This window comes from Peromyscus californicus, unplaced genomic scaffold, assembly GCF_007827085.1.
Source record: "Peromyscus californicus insignis strain IS unplaced genomic scaffold, ASM782708v3 Scaffold_22__1_contigs__length_63687245, whole genome shotgun sequence".
NCBI classification, from domain to species: domain Eukaryota; kingdom Metazoa; phylum Chordata; class Mammalia; order Rodentia; family Cricetidae; genus Peromyscus; species Peromyscus californicus.
This window is the reverse complement of record NW_026294525.1, coordinates 58,844,190-58,865,849: the sequence shown is the minus strand read 5'-3', so window position 1 is coordinate 58,865,849 and position 21,660 is coordinate 58,844,190. Positions and strand designations below refer to the sequence as shown.

At 45.6% G+C, this 21,660-nt stretch overlaps 1 protein-coding gene across 4 annotated transcripts in view; it reads right to left on the bottom strand.

The window, feature by feature from the left end:
- The window catches only part of Fyn (FYN proto-oncogene, Src family tyrosine kinase), a 198,093-nt gene that overhangs the window by 88,243 nt on the left and 88,190 nt on the right, over positions 1-21,660 (bottom strand). The gene's annotated exons all lie outside the window — the stretch shown is intronic.

The following is a 21,660-nucleotide window of genomic DNA, read 5'->3' as shown; positions in this document are numbered from 1 at the left end:
GTAAAAACTGGCGGGAAAGTTGAAATGTGTCCCACTCAGCAGAGGCACCGGAAGCTGTCACTAAGCAAGCGAAGCCAAGACGGATGTCACACAGAAGAGCATCCTCCTCCAGCAGTGAAGGACCGAACCTGGGCCTCACATGCTCACCCTGCTACTGCGTCTACTGCTGTTTCACTAGCCCCTCACATGCTCACCCTGCTACCGTTTCCCTAGCCCCCTTTTCTAGTCTTAAATTTTCAAACAGGCTCTAAGTTGCCCAGGCCTTGAACTCCGTTGTCTCGGAAGGCACTGAACTTGCCATCTTCCTGCACTGACTGTGCTAGGAGCTAGGGTTACAGGTGTGCACTACCAGGCCTGGGTCCGGACCATTTCCGTATGACTCATTTCTAATGAGATGACATAAAGGTGGTGGAGCATACCTAGACACAAATCGTTCTGGTGGAGTTTTGATGGATGGAGGGAGGGATAGATGGGTCAATACTGGTTGGACTAGATAATCCCAAAGGTTCCTTCAAGCATACACACTATGATTTTATGATAGTTTTCCTTTCCTAAAATAGCCCATGGTATTGAAGATAACTAAGTAATATGAAAATAATGCTCCAAGACCAGGGTTTTTGAGAAACTAGATTCCTAGTTTGCTTAGAAGTCAAAGAAGGAAATCCATGTTCTGAGGAAACAGGCAACCGGTATACCCACAAGAATAGTTAATCATGAGAAACACACAGACAAAATGACAACACTGCAAGAGATTTATCAACAACTCCTTTAGAGAATGGCAGGATGGGAAGGATAGAAAAGACTGGCATGCATTAAGTTTAATCCAATGTCTATATTTAGAAGTCAGTCCCCTCAGCCCCACTACAGAATCAATTTCATGGGAAGAATAGTAACGTTCTTAACTACAATGTTATTGGTTTTTTTTCTTGTTTGTTTAAGTTAGAAACCCTTCACAAAATGACTATTAAAAACTGTCATTGATTTGGGATTTAAAAATGACACTGTTAATAACTCATGAATCAAAAAAGAAAGAGTCACAGAGAACATTTTATAACTGTGATGGAAGGTCCTCCACGTGAAACTGGGTCAGAGTCCTCTCAAGTGAACTTTGCAGAAAATAATCAAGAGTGAAGTGATGGAAGCAGGAAGCAGAAAAGGACAAAACCAGTAACTTCATAAACAAAGACAGCTGAGAAGATTAATACAAAGTTTTATTTGAAAAAATTAACAAAATATGATAAATCACCAAAACAGATCAAGAAAGCTACAAAAGGGGCCACACTGATAATAGGAATGAGAGAAAACACTCAGCAGAGACGAGAAACACGAATATACTAGAACACGCCAGGCCATGAAGTTTGAAATCAATGAAATAAAGAATTTCATAGAAAAAGTCAAATATTACATAACTAAGGGAAGAAACCTGGGTAGTGATGTAACTGTTGAAGCAAAAAAAGCACTAAGTTCAGGTAGGTTTAGAGGAGAGGAAAAAAAAATGAGAAAAACATTTTTAAAAACAAAAACAAAAACAAAACCCAGAAACAAACAAAACAACTGTCAGCTTTCAGCTGGCGGGACAGAGCTGACTTGTGGTCCTGACGAAAAACTCCACCCACATCCACCCTCTTTAATTTTTACAAATGTAAAACTCTTACATAAAATCTGCTCAACTTAACCCAAGGGTACATAAACTATACCATGACTAATTTCGGCTGCAACAATAACGCAATTTCTATTTTATTTTATTGGGGTCCTTATCTTCTACCTTGTTGGAGACAGGGTCTCCACGTTGCTCTTACTATGTACGCCAAGTGACTTTCTGAAGATTTCGTCTCCATGTCCCATTTCCTGGACCAACGATGCAACTTAGACGGGCGCTACCACCCCCACCTGGGTTATACATCTGGGGATTCAAATTTAGGTCCTTATATTTGTGTGCAAGCATTTTGTCCACTGAGTCATCTCTCCAGCCCAGCAACGCCACTGTTCTTTATTGTGCTGGACAGCACTCAGGGCTCCATACCTACTCAGAAAGGACGTTATCCTGAGTTACATACAAACGGTTATTTCACTTTAGAGAACTGATAATAACCACTCCCTGCTATCAGATTAAAAGAGAAAAACCTGCGATTTTAATCAGTAGATGCTAAGAAGTATTCAAAAATAATTTAGCTCTTTGCAGTTTTTGAAGATGTGAAAAATCTGAGTAAAGTACAATCAAGAGCAATTTCCTTTTATATATATTTGAGACAATGTCTCACTGTGTAGTCTGGAATTTGCTATGTAGACCAGGCTAGCTTCCTACTTTCAGGAGATCTGCCTCTCTCTGCCACCAGAATACTGGGATTAAAGGTATGGGCCACCACACTCAGCTTTTATATTTTTAAAATATGTGTATGCGTGTTTTGTCTGTGTGAGGCTATATGCGCATGAATGCAGCTGCCCACAAAGGCAAAGGTCAGAAGTGCAGATCCCTCTGGAGCCGGAGTTATAGATGGTTATGAGTTGCCCAAAGAGGATTCTGAGAATTGAACTCAGGTCCTCTTAAGTGCTGAGCCATTTCTCCAGCCCCCAAGAGGTCCTTTCTTAACCCAAACAAAGCATCACACTCAAGGCAGGGATGTCAGCAACCCTCCTTCATCATCAGTAGACAACCTGTGCTATCCATGCTTCTTAAAACTGCACTGCATTAACATCCCTGTCGGGGTGCTAAGTGAGGAGAAATAAAAGACTGAGAAGGAAGAACTGCACTTATTTACAGACAATGAGACTGGCTACACAGAAAAACTTAAGAGACCACGAGAAACAGTGTTACTTCAATATGAAAAACTGTGCACAGCACTGTCAGAGAAGGTAACTGAAAAGGGGAATACTGGCTTCTTTCTCTTGACCTTCATCTCCTCCTCTTCACCAAGCACCTCACCCAGATAAGCACAGGATGACAAAAACAGCTAAGAAAACAAGTAATCTAATTATATTGCAAAAATATGAGAGAGGGACCATAATTTCACAGAAGCCTTTCAGGATTCCAGTCTATTTTATGGCTCCCATGCAAAAATCCAAGTTCTACTTATCACTAGAGTCACACGTAGAAATTCCAGCCCCTGCATCTCTACCTCAAATGAAAAGCAAGGCTGGGAGGGCTCGGATGATAAAGTGCCTGTGGATCCCCGGCATCCACATAACTAATGGGTGCTGTGGCATCCATCTATAACCCCAGAGCTGAGGGGGTGTAGATGACTGGATCCCTGGCCAGCCAGTGTAGTGGAATCAGTTAGCTCCAGGTTCAGTGAGAGACAATGCTTCAAAAACTAAGAGGGAATCCCAGCACTAGAGAGGCAGAGGCAGGCGGATCTCAGTGAGTTCGAAGCCAGTCTAGTGGTCTGCATAGCAAGCCCTAGCCAGGGCTACAAAGTGAGATCCTATCTCAAACAACAAAACACACACAAACGAACTACAGTGGAGAGAGGTTAAAGAAGGCTCTCAACATTGACCTCTGACCTCCAAACATGTGTACGTACACACAAACACACACATACACACGAAAGGAAAACAAGGCTGATACCTTTCTTCTACACGACTTAAAATCAATGTCCGCAGGAACTGAGTCTCCAAAATGGCACCCACATTGGGCAGGAGACAGGTGTTGTAAAGGGAGACACTGGTAAGGAGGTAGGCAGAGAGACAAGGTTAAGAAATAATTTTCTTCAACTTGAAAATACCGGTAAGGGTAACTCTGAAAGAAGCTGTTGAGCCTCTCTAAAGTGAAGCACCACATGACACCTAAACCGTAAGAACTGCTTGATCCATGGCCTGGACTCCTCATCCACATTCAGGTGTAATTATCGGTGTGGGAGTGATGGTGTGGGACATGTTGCTAATAGTCACAGGAAAGCAAACTTTAACACATATGCTTTTTTCCCCCGAGGGGTTGGTTCACTGTAATTTTTGGTTAAGTGAATACAAACGAGGTACAAAATACAAATGAATACAAATAGTACTGACTTTTAATATTCATTTGGATCTGAGTCAGCTATTCCTTCAGTAAAAACAAGGTTATTGGAAAATACTACATGATGATGTTACTTTTAAAACATGCTAATAGCCTAATTGACTGGAAACAACCCAAATAAACAAAACTTGAGAGACTGACTTTCTATCTGATTAACTGATTACTATTGACTACTGATTGATTAACTGGTACATTCTTATGACGTAATAATACATAGCACAAAATATTGTGAAACAAATTTCCTGACAGAAAAATATTCAAGATACATTGTAAAGTTTTTAAAAGTAGAATATAAAACACCTGGTATAATTCAAAATCAATTAAGAAAAAATTAATTAAAAAATCTAGATTTATAGCAGAAAAGGATAATGGGTAAAATACTAACAACATGTTATTGTCTTTGTATAGTAAAAGAACATGTGACTTTTGTTTTTCTGTATTTCTAAGTAATTTACCCCGGAGGATGCACCACTCACATGGGTGTTATCCCACAATCATGAAAATACCTCCACTTAGCAAGGACTTTAGAGATTTCTGATGTAGTGCTAATCCCCTTCCTGATGGTTCAAGCCAATTAAAACCAAAGGCCCTCCCGACAGCTATGCTCACACAGGTCTACCAGCGTCACCAGGAGACACCTAGAAGATGGCCAACCGGAGAAGGTACCTACTTGCCCTGCTTACTCTCAACACTCAGCATTGCCATCAACAGAGATGACAGAAGCCAGCCAGGATGTGAGGCAGCTGGAACTGTGCAGAATGGTGGGCTGAACAACTGTGTGCACGTCCTTGTCACACTGCTTCCTGCTTAACTGCTTTCTCTGACTCAAAGTATGGTTTTACAGTGGCCACGCAGCCCCGACGTCTCCTCTAGCAATCCTCCACTGCTCCTAACATACCCTCTCCCCACAGCTGTGCACCCATGGGTCCTACCCGAGTCCTGTCCTCCAGGAAACCTACTTCTCAGCTTCACGGGCTCCCAGTGGTCTCCCCATCTCAGTCTCCTGACTGATTCCCAGCAGCTGGTCATTTGTGAGCAGGTCTGCAAATACAGTTTTCTACAACATATTGATTTTCAAGTTTAGAAGGTGGATCATCAAGGTGGGTGATTTTGCCAGGTGCCTTTTAATTTTTACACATATTCTTTCCCTCCTGGTCTGTCGGTCTCCATCCACCTCCTTTTTTCTGTTTATCTCACTTTTTGTTTTTGTTTTTCAAGACAGAGTTTCTCTGTGTAGCCCTGGCTGTCCTAGAACTAGCTCTGTAGACCAGGTTGGCCTCGAACTCAAAGAGAACCATCTGCCTCTGCCTCCTGAGTGCTGGGATTAAAGGCGTGCACCACCACTACCTGGCTGTTTATCTCACTTTAAAATCATAAAATATCATTTTTTCCTGTTCCCAACCCACTCTCTTCCTGGAAATCTTCAACTCTCATGTAGCTCTGTAAATGGATAGTAAATCCTGAATACAGACATCCCAGGATAGGGCCTCATTCCAAGGCCCCAGGATACAGCCTCTGTGTCCAGTCCTGCCACAGACCATGGAACATTTTGTTGCTCAGGACCATGCTGTTGTTTCTCAGGACTTTAGTGGGCTGGGTTATATTCTCATTTACTTGCCTGATTTTTCTCTTCAACACTCAGTTACTTAGTGTCTTCCACCTGCCAGGCACTGTTTCCCTAAACCGAATAGTTTCAAGGTCCTGTTTCCCCAACTCCACGGGGTGCTCCCTAAGGCAAAGGCTCTCTGCTGCAGTTATCTGTCGCCAGAGAAGCTAAGTGTGCTCCAAGTGCATTTGAGAAATATTTAACTGGCTGAAATGAGAAAGAGAGAACAAGGCAGAGGCGGCAGGTTTCTCTCACTCTGTCTCCTGTGTGGTCTGACTAGAGATGGTGGGAAACGTCAGGGTGGGTGGGGTATGATGATTCTGGCTCCCCCATCCTGAGTGGAGCCTTTATTTTTTTTTTTTTCTGAGCCTGTGTCTAGACCAAACGAGAGAGTGATATACACAAAAATATCCTTTTCAGTTGTAGACCACTTGAAATATAAAGGTTACTGTATTTGCCCAGCCCTCACCATGAAAAGTTCAGTCAAACAGAAAGTAAGCAAATTACTCCTTCTTGCAAGCTCCTGCTACCAGGGGAGGGAAAAAAAGGAAGCTGACAGCCCGACAATACCCCCAATGGAAAATAAACTGAGCAAGAGCCACAGACCCAGAGAGAGTGAGCAAACCATGATGCCTGGACGAGCCCTCTAATTGCCTCCACACTCCTCCAGCTGCTTACATTTAAGGAAGCCCAACCACTGGGCTCCTGGCAGCTGTGTAGGAGGCAGGACATAGGTCCCCAGTGCTCGATGGCAGTGACGGGCAGGGACAACAAGGACAGAAGAGCCGCAAGCAAGGCTCCACTGAAAGCCAACAACAAGCCTAATGTACGTTATGCAAAACGGAGCAAGCAAGCTCTCGGGCAGTGAGATGACAAGAAACAATAAAATCATTGGGGGAGAAAGGCAGCGGCAGCCTGTGTGCGCAGGAATGCTGCAGCGGCCCACTCATCCTGCAGCCCGCCGGCCTCCCCCAGTAGCTGCCCTGCCGGAGGAGGAGCCCAGGCTGCAATTAACCTTCTAGAGGGGAAGTGACCGGAAACACGGGCACCCACGCTCTTCGGCATGGTGGAACTAAGTAAGCCTTCCTTGGCAAGAATTCCAAGCACTAAACTCAATGCTTAGAAATGCCAGCCTCTAATTTCAGGCTCACTCTGCTCCTGTCTCCCTATTCTCTGTCCAGGAATCTCACCAACCCAGTCTCCAGTCGCTCCCAGCCCTTTCTGGGTTCCCACCACTCACACTCAGGCCCTTCTTAGGGATAACAACATGGAAGGTATTTTTAAAAAGAAAAAAACAAGACCACCACAGCACACTGGGAATCTTGAAGAACAGTCCGTTTTCACACAATGGAACTGTGGTGTGAGGAGAGATGTGTTCGCACCACCAGCTGCTGGCAGGGCTCGGACCCAAGGGTAGAGTCCTTCCCCATCAACTCTACCACAAGCCACACCTCTGTCAGAAAAAGGGGCACCTGCTATGAACCAGAGATGAAGCTAGATGCATTCACATGCTGTCTTTAAGTTCAGAATTTACAATTACTCTATGAGTGAGCCCCAAAGAACCCGGGCTACTTCTCCCAAATCTCAAAGGCATAAGGATGGTGTTGGGACTTGTGGCCCAGACCGATTACAAAACTTGCTCATCACGCTTCTGAATAAATCATGAGGGTGCTTCTATTTTATGTGGCGCTCCTGGTGTCATGGAAGAACAGTCCAACAGTATGAATACCGGAGTCACTTTCCCGGAGTCTACTGGGATTGGGAAGGTGGAGCTGGGAGTCAGTGAGAAGGGGGGCTGTTAAAACTTCGTGGTTTCGCAGTATGACCATCATTTTGGAATTTGTAGGGACTAGAGGGGATTCTGATGAGGTGACCTTTGCATCCCTAGGTGACTCCCTTCTCCCTGGCAGACTGAAGCAGAAGGGCAAAGCCCTTCTTGAGCTAGAACGCACCAGCTTCCAGGACACAAGAGCTCTCGGCAGGGCAACATGAGGGACTCACAGGTTCCCCTTCCCCTTGAGCAGGAAATCTCTGCCATGGATCCCCTGAACTGATGATGTCCCTCTCCAACCATCACTGCCTATGAAGCCTGTTACATAGCAGTTACTGGACAGGCCAGCTCATCCTCAAAGCAGGACCAGTGCACACCAGAGAGGTACCGGGGTTGCTCGTTCTTTCTTTCTTCCTTCCTTCCTTCCTTGTGTTGTACAAAAAAAAAAAAAAAAGTGGTTCCACTCCTGCACATGGGAAAGCTTCAACACATGTGTTGTATGCACACAGTGTTCTCTTGGACAAATGATGAAGACATCCCCATGCAGTCTTACGTAAGTAGCCTAAACTGGAGAAAAGCATCATCTTTCCTATGTTTGCTGTGGACTTCCCAAGAGCAGCTCAGTGAGGAAGCTTCCTGGGCAGCAGGCCCACAGCTGAGCAGCCTTCTGGGAGATGTTCCACTTTAGCGTCAGGCTTCTCATCCTCCCATTCCATGTCCATCTCTCCCTGTGAGATGTTTAAGGTGAAGATCCAAGCAAGTTTCCCATCGGTCTCATAGGGAAGAAGCTCTGGACAGAGCTTCTGTTTCATCCGCTGCTTGAGAGTTGAGAGAAACTTTATTCTGCTGATATCCCCTGCCCACATCAACGTTCTACTGAGACTTTTCACTCCTAAAGTTTCAAGTTTTACTTTGAACATTCATGAGTACCACTTAGCCATTAACATTGATATTATGATGTGTTTGCTTTAGGATTTAGCTGCCCATGTGGTTTTACTACAAAGCTTTCAACTATTTTTCTCAAAAAGGTTTTCACTCTTAGGGGCGTGGATACATGCTTAGGTCCTTAGCAGCTGGGAGACCTTGGGCAGGTTTGACCATTTTTAGAGTTTCAGTTTCTACACATAAAATGTGGTTGGGTAGCAAGATCTCTGGGCACTGCAAGGGAGTCAATAGAGTCTGTGAAATACATTCCCACTCCGACTCAGTACATGGTAGAGTCACACAGCCAATTTCAGTTCTCAAATGATTTTCTTTCTTATCTATAGAACACAAGTGAATCAGTTAAACAATAACAGCATCAATCAGAGATAAGATGAATCAGCACAGCTGGAGCTGGTGAAGCGCATGGAGAGCTCTTAAGTTACTGTTTACTACTGCAAATTTCAAAGTTTCTGTGACGAAATGTTTGAAAAAAACAAACTGGTCACTGGCTTTGTCAAGTAAACAGAGAATTGTGACTATTATCTCCTGATTTAATAAGAGGCCTGTGAGGAAGTGATAAGTGGCGAGGCTGTGGTTAACTCACGGCTAGGATGCCCCTATCATCTCTCTCGCTGGGTGCTGCAGAGGGAGGGGGTGCAAGCACGGGGTCGGGATTCTGTAAAAGCTCCCCAGGTGATTTGGTTCACTTCAGGGTGAGAACCTCGACACTGGCAGAAAGTGCAGAAACCACACTTTCCAGCATATTAATTGTGAGAATCAATACTTTGCACAATGCAAAGCTGGTGCCTTCAGCTAAGCTGCAGGCTGATGACAGAGTGTGAGGGGCCTCTGACTTAGCAGAAACCACTGTCTTCAAGTGAACAGCCTCCCTCCACTAAGTCAGGGTGGTCTGACTAAGGACCCAGTCCGGATGCATTCTCTCACCTCCCTATCAACCGCTTAAACTTGTAGAGCTAAGGAACTACTTCAGCGGCTTCCAGACTTGGGGACCCGGGGGATGCGACAGTGTTTCACAGAAGCAAAAGGAAGGCGTCATGTCCCTCACGACACAACTGCCACCCTCTTGTTCTAGTCCCCAATTCCTTCCTTCTCTGCTGAGGCTCATTCTCTCCTCTGCCTGCACTAGTAGCTGAAGGAGGCAGAGGGAGCTGGGAGGGATGGGAGGGGTGGGAGAGCATGTAGGGGAACCCTTTCCTGGAAGCAGAAGCAGTCTTTGTGGGACGGGATCATATGGAGGCAGCCTGACTGGGTGGGCTACCACAGGGACCAGAACCATCAGAGAGTCTGTGGATTTCCTGAGTAAGGCATGGGGAGAGAGAAAGTTCTCAGCAGAGAGAAAGTTCTCGACAGAGGAAACTCTGCACATGCACACACTCGGCCTGGTAGAGCTTTTATATGTGTGGATTACACTGAATTATATTCTCTTAGAATTCATGTACTGAAGCCCTCTCTCTCAAGGTGACTGTGTTTGGAGATAGGGACTTTAAAAGGGGTAATCATGTAAAATAGGGTACAGGGGTAGGTCCTTCAAAGACAGAGAGGAAGACAGGAATGTAGCTCAATGATGCACAAAGATCTGGTTGGGTTCCCCAGCATCACATAAAACCTGATACGTCAGCTCACATCTGTATCCCAGCGCCTGGGAGCTGGAGGCAGAAGACTCAGAAGTTCAAGATCCTCCTGTGCTACACAGGGAGTTCGAGGCTAGCCAGTGTGTGTGTGTGTTTGTTTTGAGGGGTGTTTATTTTTGTCTCTTTTCTTTTCTTTTTAAAATTTACTTTGCTTTCTAAAACAAAACAAAAAACAAAGTAAGTGAAACAGGAGGAAGAACCCTGGCTTAGACACAATACTAAGGAGACTGAGGCAGGAAGACTGTTGCGAACTCAAGGCTAGCCTGGGCTACATAGGGAGACAAACCAAGATCTTAAGAAGTAGTATGAAAACAAGAAATAACACCCAGTGTACAAATACAGAAAGGGCCATTGAGACACAGGAGGCCGTTGTCATATACAGGCCAAGGAGATAGGTCTCACAAGAAACCTTACATGTTGGCACGCTGACCTAAGATTTCTAGTATCCAGAAAGTGAGAAATCAATTTCTGTTGCTTAAACTCCCTTTGCCCCTCAGTCTCAGGCATTTTGTTATAGCTCCCTGAGCTGACTGATACACCAAAGGTCTCTTTGATGGAAACAAGCATCTGAAAGTGACCTTTATTTGTTTCTCTGGTTTGTGCTAAAGGTTCTAGAAATATATTACACTCATTCCTTTACTTACTGTTTTCAGCAAGTGTAATGAAAAAAAATATAGTATGGGATACAGAGATGAATTTTCCAGCTGGAGGGATCATGAAAAAGATGTCATTTAAAATAAGCCTTGTATAGAATTGAGTGTGGTGGGTACTGGGAACTAAACCTGGATCGTCTACATCTACTGCTGAGCCATTTTCCCAGCTTCCCCGAAAGGCTCTTCAGAGGAGGAAGTTCTTGCACCCTGGTGCGGGCACAGAGTTGGTTTGGTTTTGCTGTTGGACTGTGTATGAAGTGTAACAGTTGAATGTGGTGGAGAAATTGCCTGGTCAGAAATCACAGAAGGCCCTGAATGGTGCCTTCCACAGATGGTCAGTAATGGAACTCTGCTTCAAACACATGCCCAGAACCAAAGCGATGCCCTGCCCATTGTTCTGCTTAAAGCCCCAAACCAGGCTAGAGAGATGGCTCAGAGGTTAAAAGCACTGGCTGTTCTTCTGGAGGTCCTGAGTTCAATTCCCAACAATCACATGGTGGCTTACAGCCATCTATAATGGAATCCGATGCCCTCTTCTGCCATGCAGGCGTACATGCAGATATAGTATGCATATACATGAAACACATAGATAGATAGATAGATAGATAGATAGATAGATAGATAGATAGATATTTGCTGGGCAGGGTTGGCATATGCCTTTTATTCCAGCACTTGGGAGGTAGAGTTTGAGGACAGCCTGGTCTACAGAGTGAGTTCTAGGACAGCAAGGGCTACACAGACAAACCTTGTTCCAAAAAACTAAAACAAACAAAGCCGGAAGCCAGCTCCTGGTGACCACCCTCCTTTTCATCAGAATGAAGATCTGCAATTCACATTGCTTCCAGAGTGGAGAAACAGGAAAATTAACGACAAAGGCTTCCAGTACACAGGCCACCCAGGGAAGTCAGCCTTTCAAACAAAGCAGTTGTGTTCTTGAAGTCCTCTTCTACCTCAGCACGTGAAAAGGTCAGGGTGAAATTTCCCTGTTACACCCTCTAGGATCAAAGAACCAACAATGGTAACTTGAGCAGACAGCTACAGAAATGTGTAGAGGAGCGGTGGCAGGGGAGGGGCGGGGGAGGGGCGGGGAGGGGCGGGGGAGGGGCACTGTCCTGCAGGACTGTATTTTCAGCACAGTATCAGCTGGCACTCTCAATTCTTGTCTTAGTCCATTTTCTGTGGCAGTAACAGAATACTTGTGACTGGGCCACTTCTAAGGGAAGAGAGGCTGATTTTAGCTCACAGTTCTGCTTGGTGCCTGTGCAGAGCTGGCTGTGGGAACTAGTTGGTGCCTGTGGAGTGATCACATGTTGAGGGAAGGAGCAGCCCTGTCTGAGAATTAACCCATTCCCACAAGGAAAGCACCAATCCATCTAAAAGGATCAGCCTTTAAACACCTTGCCTCTCAGCATCATTAAACAGGAGACCAAATTTCAACACGTTTTCTGAGGAAAACCTTATCTATACCATGAGTACCCAGTCTCCATGCAAGTACAGTGCCGTTTCCTGTGAATGAACGGTAGATATGATGATCACTTCATCTTTTTATCTGTTGCGATTCTAAAACCTTAATATATGCTTCTAAAATAAAAAGCTGGAATGTTCTTCACTTTCTGGTATACTCATGCCTTCACAGCCGGGTCCTATGGTTTCTCTGTGAATCCTTCCTAATGCAACCAACCACCTTCTCCCTTCTGGTGAGAGGGTTACAAGAGGAAGTGTGTACAGGTAGGGGTGTGTGTGTGTGTGTGTGTGTGTGTGTGTGTGTGTGTGTGTGTGTGTGTGTGTACGTGTGTGTTTGTGGGTCTCCTGCTCCCACTTTGCTCTATAGGTACATCACATCACAATTTTCACACACACAGTAGTAACAGTAATAACAGGCTATTATTCTTATCCATTAAATAAATCCCTCTGTACCACGCACCACGTCTGACGGCCCCTCTCATTTCCCAGGGCAGTGAAAGATTGTTCCAACCATGCAATCTACCTGCAGACTCCAAGGGGTTTGAGAGCCAAAATATTCTCCATTGTGGTGGGTGTTAGAAGTCTGAAAAAATGTTGAAGTTATGCATGTACACAGATTTTAGGACAAGTTCGTCAAGGTATAGGCTCCCCACAGTCTCCCTAGGAGAAAAGATACCACTGTGTCGGAGCAGGTGACTGTTACCCTCTTCCCTGGGCCCTGTTCCCAGGACACCAACTGGGCACTGAGACACATTCTGTCTCATCAGGAGATTCTGAGAAAGGCTCCAGGTCACGGGCCACTTAAGTAAATGCTGTCTGGCTTTGCTAGTTTCTTTCCTCCATTCATCCAGGGCCCCCTCTCTCTGCTAACTATCAGTATAACACGCAAAACTAAAACATGTTTTACTTAGTATCACCTTTGCAAACTAAACCTAGGGACCAAGACCCTGGTCCAGAGGCAATGATAATCTCTGGCTTCTTAACAGAAATACAGCCACTAAAAGACACTGCGAGATGAGCACAGGCTATTCGCTCAAGGAAATAAAGATGACTTCAACCCAGGTGTGAGAAGGGAGTGCTGTGTGGTGGGGGTGTGTCTAAGTGAGCACTGCTTCAGGGAAGGGGTGGGTAAGGAGAAAGAAAGGCCTTTCACACTGTTCTGATTCCAAATCACTTTATATGGAGAGCATTTAGAGGGCAGGTTCTGGGCAATCTGGGAATGTGAGAGCCACACCAAGTCACAACCTCGAGGCACAACACTGAGGGACCAGGGAAACTCACGGTCTCCCAGGGAGGGGCTGGTCTGGGCACCACCCTCCCTTCGGTTGCCGCATGACCTCAGAAAAGGCACTGCTGGTTTCTCCTGCATGTCCCTCAGAGTGGAGGGAGATGTGCGTCTGGGCTCCAGTTAGGAATAAGAGAATCTTTTCCTGATCCAAAGTTCAAGCTTTACAAATCAGAGTCTGTATGTGGGTGAAGCTCACAGTACAGATGCCAGGCTGCCCGTCCCCCTTTCTTGCCAGCTTCCTCCCCACACTGTGATTATGGTCTGAGGGTTCATGCGATGGGGTCAACAGACAAGGACTTGACAGCTGGTAGAAACAGAACCCGACCTTCTGTAATACTCACGGGCTGGTAGACCAGAGAAATATTTGACCAGTCAAAACAAAACCCGACTGTGGAGATGGCTGAAGGAGAGTGCTTGCAAAGCAAGCGTAAGGACCTGAGCTGGGATCCCCAACAGCCAGATGTGTGCGGTGACAGTGCTGGAGCATGCAGGGCCATCACTGGGCTCACCAGCCATCCAGCCAAGCTGCATGTTCAGTGAGAGACCCTCTCTCAAAGAGGTGAAAGTAACAGAGAACGGCATCGATGCCAACCTGTGGCCTCATGTGAGGGAGTGCACCCCCACATACATATACAATAAACAAAGTAACACAACAAAAGGGAGACATGAAGCTGGATGTGGCAGACATGCCTATAACCCAAGTTACTCTGAAAGCCGAGGCAAGATTGCAGGTTCAAGGACCACTAAACAAGTCTGAGATTAGTCTGGGCAACTTCCTGAGTCCCTGTCCATCTCAACGAGCAGGTAAGAGAAATAAAGATCAGTGTTAGAGTGTGCTGTGGGATGTCTTTCTGTACGCTGTGAATATGTGTTGCTACCATTGGTTAATAAAGAAGCTGCTGTGGCCTATGGCAAGACAGAACAGAGCCAGGTGGGGAATCCAAGCAGAAAGACAAGGAGAAGAAGGCAGAGTCAGAGGAGACACTGAGCGCTGCCGGGGAAGCAAGACGTAGTGGAACACAGGTAATGCCACGAAGCCACATGGCAAAACATAGATTATTAGAAATCGGTTAATTTAAGATGAAAGATCTAGCTAGCGAGAAGCCTGAGCCATAGACCAAACAGTTCGTAATTAAATAAGCCTCTGTGTGTTTACTTGGGACCAAGCAGCTGCAGGACACTGGAAAACTTCCACCTACAAGAGTGCTTCCATTACACTTACAAGACTATAGATTCATTTCCCTAATTCATCCCCTCGAAGGAGGCATTTGTGACATTTAAGAATACATAATACCTATGTGCTCTATGATGTCACTGAGAAGCTACTAAATAATATATTTAAAGAATCTACTAGTTAGGAAGAGTCTTTAAGAAGGAATACATTACAACATCAACTTGGTCCTGAAAAATAAAATGCCACCGTTACTTCTAAGAAAAAGAGAAACATGGAAATCACCATGGAGAAAGCAGAACTATGCTCTAGCATGCACCAGCATTTCCAGGCAGTGGTCTCCCTGGCTGCCAGGGTGGAGGCAAACTGCTGACCTGGCAGTTATGGTCACCCTAAGCATCCCCCTATAATTAGCGCGCCAGGGGAAAAGGCACAAGGACAGAAATATGTGGCCTCAAACTCGGGAGGCAAGAGCACTGATCAGGTTTCTCTGGGGAGATTCAAGAGAAAGAACCAGCTGGTGTGACCTTGGACAGTTACAGTGCCCAAGAATGTAGCCAGGAGTCACAATGAATACCTGAAATCAACATCCTCAAAGTGAGACTCGCTGTAAGAAATAGATACGCTGAATTTCAAAGATGCAGTCTAAACATTACATGGCAAACAATAACAGTTTGGATATGTATTGGGTTTACATGGCAAACAATAACATTCTGGACATATATTGGGTTAAGTACAATATCTTATATAAACCAAGTTCACTGGTTTCTTTTTCCTTTTTTTAACCTGGTATTGAGAAAAATAGTCTTTGTGTTGGATTTCTATTGGATGGGGCTGGTTCAGCCTGCAGCTTCTTCACGTGTGGGTCAGAGCTAGTGGTGGAAGCCTGGCTGCTGGAAGGCTCGGGTGATCTGCAGAAACACTGTGAGCCATGAGATGACCTGTCAAGTAACACGTTCTCGTTGCTGCTGGTTGGCAGACAATTCTTGCTGTAGGAGGCATGAGAAGCAATGCCAAGAGATTCAAGATGATCAAGCCTGATTGGCAGGGTGCTGCCCCTCTGTGCCTAGAGGGTGGCTGATCTGTTAAATGGGAGAAGGATGAAGTTCTTGCAGAATGCAGCAACATGACAGAGATGGTGTCTGCATGGTTGCCACCACTCCAAAACAGAGTACTTCTAGAACAAACTGGGATGAACCTCGCCAGTTCTCAGGCAGGACCTATCCTGGAAGCCGCTTATCTGCTGGATCTGCTTTAGCCCTTACACGGGCACGTGCTTACGCTTTTCCTGTGCTGTGTGCACACTGAGACACAGGGAAAGAACAGAAAAGCACAGGAGGGTGAAAGCAAGCCTTGCGGAAGTCTGAGAAGGAAAAATCCTCTAGATACTCAGAGCAAAGTGCTATTTAAAGGTAACCTAAGAAATACCTACCTCTGCTTTTAATCTACTAAGTCAGAAATCTACGGCTTTGATTTAAGGAAACCCAATGCCTTAGGGCAGTGAGTGGTCCTCAACCTTCCTAATGCTGCGACCCTTTAATACAGTTCTCCATGTTGTGGTGACCCCCAACCATAAAATTATTTTCATTGCTACTTCGTAACTGTAATTTTGCTACTGTTATGAACTGTAATGTAAACATCTGTGCTTTCTGATGCTCGTGGGCATCCCCTGTGAAAGGGTCGTTTGACCCCCAAAGGGGTTGTGACCCAGAGGTTGAGAACCACTGCCTTTGAGTATTAAATAATCTGGTTAAATAATGCTTTTGTGAAACCCAACTTTCCCTTCTTCGCAAATCTAACAACCTGCAAGTCAAAACAGCATTATAGTTTCACTCCAGTATAAAGGTTCCTTATACAGAGAAGAAAATGTTAAAACAAACATGCCAACAACGAAGAAAAATGTCCACTTGTCCACAGGCCTCAGGCAGCGGTCGTGCTGGCTGTAAACAGGGCTAGCTCCTCAACTTCAAACGAACAAGTCCGTGGTCTACAGTGAGTCGGGACGGGTGACACACAGGTCCAGAGTTCCAGCGGTGTCAGACCTGCTCACCTCAGCTCTAAGAGCACCCATTCCTTCCAGAATGTGTGTGTGTGTGGGAGGGGTGCTTGCATCTCTCCAGTAGTTTAGGGCCCTTCCCAGACACACAGGGTCTGCAGCCAGAGGCAGGAACTGCAGAGTAGGAAGCACACCCAGAGGGGATCCCGGCAAGGAGTTGCCGAAAGACTCTGGTTCAGCATGACAGACAGAGGTGACCGTGTGACCTGTACAAGTCAGCTCAGCCCTCTGAAGTGTGTGCAAGGAGAAAGCGAAAGAAACTCCACATGCAAGGAGGCTGTGAGACATCTAGCGTATGGGAGGTGCTCTATGGAAGTTACTCCTTCCTATCCCTAAAGGTAAGAAAACTGTGTAGGACAATCTCTTATTACAAAAAAATCTAGCAGACTACACAGAAATCAAACACATGACGACAGATATTATACGGTGCAGAAAATTCAGGACAAGAAAGAGGCAAAAATATCAGGCCGTCTTCAAGATCCAGGCAAAGACTGTCCAGACACTCATACCTCCAGATGACAGAATGTTAGGACAGGATTCACAAAGTACCCAGGAATCACAGGGGACTCGCCAACTCAAAGTGCACCCTCACATGGATAGGTCTGGTTACCATCTTCTCTGACACCAAACAGCACCGACGATGATAACCAACCCAACGTCCCAAACTCAGCATGCTGACACCTAAGATCTACCAGGATGCTTTCTTAAATTTACTTTTTAAACTCTGTGTGTGTGTGTGTGTGTGTGTGTGTGTGTGTGTGTGTGTGTGTGTGTGTGTGTGTGTGTTTACTTGTATGTGTATTTGTGTGTGTGCGTGCTCATGTATTTATCTGTCCAGAGGCAGGGGCTACAGGTGGCTGTGAGCTGACCAAGATGGGTGTTAATAACAGAACTTGGAGCCTCAGGAAGAGCAAAGAAACACATGTAACCACTGAGTCATCTCTCCAACCCTATCAGGATGGTTTCAAGCTTGTGAGATTAGGTAAAAGTCTGTGGGCAGAGCATCTTACTAGACTATCTTACCCCAAACAGAAGGGTCCCATTCTCCTGTGCTGGCAATGATGGAGGAGGGGTGGGTAAGGGGCACTGATTAGCCACACCACAGAGGTGTCAGAGAACACCCGAACGGCATGCTGTGCTGAGCTCTGGTGCACAGAGTAGCAATATACAACCTGTGGAACAGCCTAGAGGGAGGAGGCTCCCAGTGACGTGAAGCAGGAGTGAGGACCACCTCGATGCCTTCGACCCAGAGGGCTCCTGGATCCCAATAGTGAGTGTGCGTCTGGCTTCTCCGAGGGTTCACTGTGCATCCCAGATTGTGTGTCTCAGCAGGGTGCTATAGAAGCTGTCCGAGACACCTCTTCCCCAGGCTCGGAAGGCCAGCTGGCACCCTTGCGCCACTCCCTACAGCACCGCATATCAACAGTGCCTCCAGTTCTTCAGAGGACATCAAACACTCCCACACATTACCAATGTCCCCCCCTTAGGCAAATCCAGGAGCCTCTGCTTTTACCCAGTGGTATTACTAGTTTGGGAGGATCAAATGCATTACAAGTCTTTATAACCTTAAAAGAGCTATCTGAATGGCATCAGGATGCACAGCCTCACGGCAAAGCTGGTGGGCTGGCCACCTGGGTCCCAGGCGGCCCCATTACAGTCCTCTCAATCTAGCCAAACACTAGCATACGGGACAGCTTCTGACTCTGAAAATACTTCCCCTAAGTGAGCAATTTGGGCTTCGACATGTCGCTACAGATTAAAGCCACACTATGGCACTGAGTTTTAGAGTAAGGGCAGATGGTAAAACCATGGGCTACGATAGATGAGCAGGGCAGCATGCTAGAAGCAGCTTCACGGGATCTGGTCCAGGTTGTTGCCCAAACTATCCTGGAGTGAAAAGGACACCTGCCTTGGTGAGCCAATGATAAAGGGACTGTGGATGACTTCCGTGATCAGGGTTAAAAACAATGCAGAAGATGCCACCCTGTCCTCCTACACACAGGCTGGTTTCCAGTAACTACTCTGGGCATCTCTTTAAACTCTGGCAGAATGTTCTAGAAAGGGAATCTTAGAGGCTGGGCCAGACTACAACATACAAAGTCTCTTCAAGTGTCAGTGCTGAGCAAAAGCTGAGATGGGGCAGGAATTCCTGATTTAGTGCTATAAATGGACAGTTTTGTCACAGGCACTTACCACAGATAAAAGTGTTTTTTATACTCTGTCACCTGTTTACCTCTGAGACTTCCGTACACCCCTCCAAGTTCCATTCATCTTAAAGACATGGCTCGATAACACAAAGTCTCTAAATCTCTGGGCCTGGCCATCTGAAGTGAGCCTTTCAGCCTTCTCTTGTCTGGCTTTCCAGAACACATTTCCAGGGCATTCATGTGAGAGGAAAGGATACAAGAAAGGGAAATAGAGTACCATAAAGCCAAGAGCATCCTACTAAAGCTTTCAATAAGCACATATTCACGTCTTCAACATATGCCACACCCTTTCTGGGAAGATATTACTGGCCTGGAAGCTGGGTTAGTGTAACCTAAAATACACCACACAAAAAGCACAGTTACCCTCCCAAAATAGGCCCCATAATTAAGTCAAGCCATCTCAAGAGAATTGTTCTGTGTCACAGCTTGACATATGCTGCTTTAATCTCCCAGCTTCAGTAAATGCAGCCATATTGGGCTGCTGCAAACGTGTGCAGCAACTCCCATTTAAGCCAGATTGTGGTGTCACTAGCAAACGGATGCAAATAAACAGCCCTGTGAACCAAACTACTCTGTCTCAATCATCTGTAATGAGACCCCTCTCCTCCCTAAGCACATTTCCATCACACTGGAATCACTACCATCGACTCAGAAGGAGGACCACTCAGACTGCAATACCATCTCATCTGCAGACAGACACATCTGAGGAAGCTGGGCTGAGGTCTACAGCATGAGAAAGACAGCCCCTGCTTAGATGCCGAGAGTGCGCAGTGAGAAATTCTCTTTCCTTCTGTGGACCATGGTTCAGGATGACCTGTCTGTCTAAGTAAAAACTCATTGGATCTGTTTTTGCTTAGAATCGGGAGGAAGCCTGACTCCTAAGAAGCTTCAGGAAGGAGGTAGCTTCTTGGTAATCATCTCAGGCCTCTGCATTCTGAGCCCTTTTCAGATGGTTATATGTATAATATAATTAGATATTAAAATATTTTAAAATACAAACCCTCAAAATAGTGGGCACTTTAGACATTTTACTGACATTTGGGGTTATTTTCTGGGTTCATGCACATGTGCTGCTGTCCTGTATATTGCAGGGCATTTAGCAACATCCCTCATATCACCAAATACCCTCTAAGGCAAGATGACCCCAGATGAGAACCACTGTTCTCTATGCACTTATCTGTCACCCTGATAAGGCCCAGAGGTGAGGGAGAATCTTGGCTTTCCAAGATATTCACAAGTTGTAGTTTTAACAATCTTAAACGTCTCAACTCATGATGAAGAGTCAGAATCTGAGGAAGACTTGCACCTCAACAGATTCAAACACAGCACTCTGCTGTCACAGCTAATAGTGCCAGGACACAGAGGATGACATATTTGCTACTCAGAGCTCCTGGACTTCTTCTCTCCTTCCAACAGTTCTGTTCTTAGAAGACTACTCAACATAAAGCCTCTACAAAGCATCACTGGGTGCTCAGTATGAGAGTAATGGATGAGAAGGGAGTTTGGGGCTGGCTACCTACTAACGTCATCTACTGAGGCAAGGCATCCCCAGTTCCTGATATGTACAGTGCCTTGGTGCTGGGCATCCACAAGAGAGGAACTGTAAAGCAGGAGCCTCTTTTAAGAGCTTCCCGGGGTGGGGCAGGCCATGGACGTAACACCAGAGGGAAAAAGATGTAAGAAGGGGAGCTGGTCAGTTTAGTCCACAGAAGGACGGGTGGCAGAGGAAGAAGAGCATCTGGACATGGTGGACCGGTGTGTGGGACAGTGAGGTGATTGGGGGTGGGGGACACAACGACACAACGAATACTTCAGTGCTCATCACATCCGTCCAGGGGCCAGGCACTGTGGTGGCAGGAAGGGCTCAGCCTAAGTCCCGTCCCACACATAGCCCGATGTAAGGAGCAGGCTGCTTCTTTCTTCCCACTCGCCCTCATCCCACTCTTTTCAGTGACTTAACTGTCCTCTGTCTAAGAGGCCATTCTTTCCATCCTTCATTCACAACAACAAAATCCCCTCTCTACTGTACAGTTCTGTGAGCTTTCACAAAAGCCTATAGTTGCATGAACACCACCACAACTAAGATATGGGACAGTAGGATCACTTCTCAAACGGTTTCCTTGTGTCCCCTAATTGTTTATTATTTTATTTTTCGTTAAGACGAAACATCTGGGTTCAGTACAATGATTTAATGCACATATACAGTGTCTAGTGATCAAACCAGAATGAGTATTCCAGCTCCTCAAAAGCAAATACTTCTACATGCTTGGAACGTTTGCGTTCTTTTTCTAATTGTTTTGAAATATTATCCTATATTGTAATAATCAGTACTTCCCTAGAGGGCTGGAGAGACCAGGCCTACTCCCTCGGTCTCATGCCTCATGTATCAGCAAGCTGCCTTACCATAAGCAAGTTCCTTATCTCTGAGAGGACTTGTACCCCCAGTTAGAAATTTTGTTGAAGAGACTTTTTGGCTCTTTAGAGATTATCACAGAGATCTCATTATCACAGAGAATCATGTCCATGTCCATAATTCATGAAACAGACGTGTGACCTTAACATCAACACCCTTCTGCAGTGACATGGCTGATTCTTCTCCAAATGCAGGTAAAGGCTTTACCCCAAAACCAAATTCTTGGGTCTCTGTGAAGCTACATGACCACAGAAGGTAAAATAAAAAAAGGTTTGGAAATAAAAGCCTGTACAAACCAAAAGTATCATTTCCTCACTGCTGTCCCTTCTTACTAATGTGGATGGAAATGGTATCATACTTTAACCAAAAGCTCCAACAACGTGGTCTCACTCGGTTGCAAGGTGGCAGGAAAGGAAGCCACGTTAGCTGTGCTTGTCTGAGAA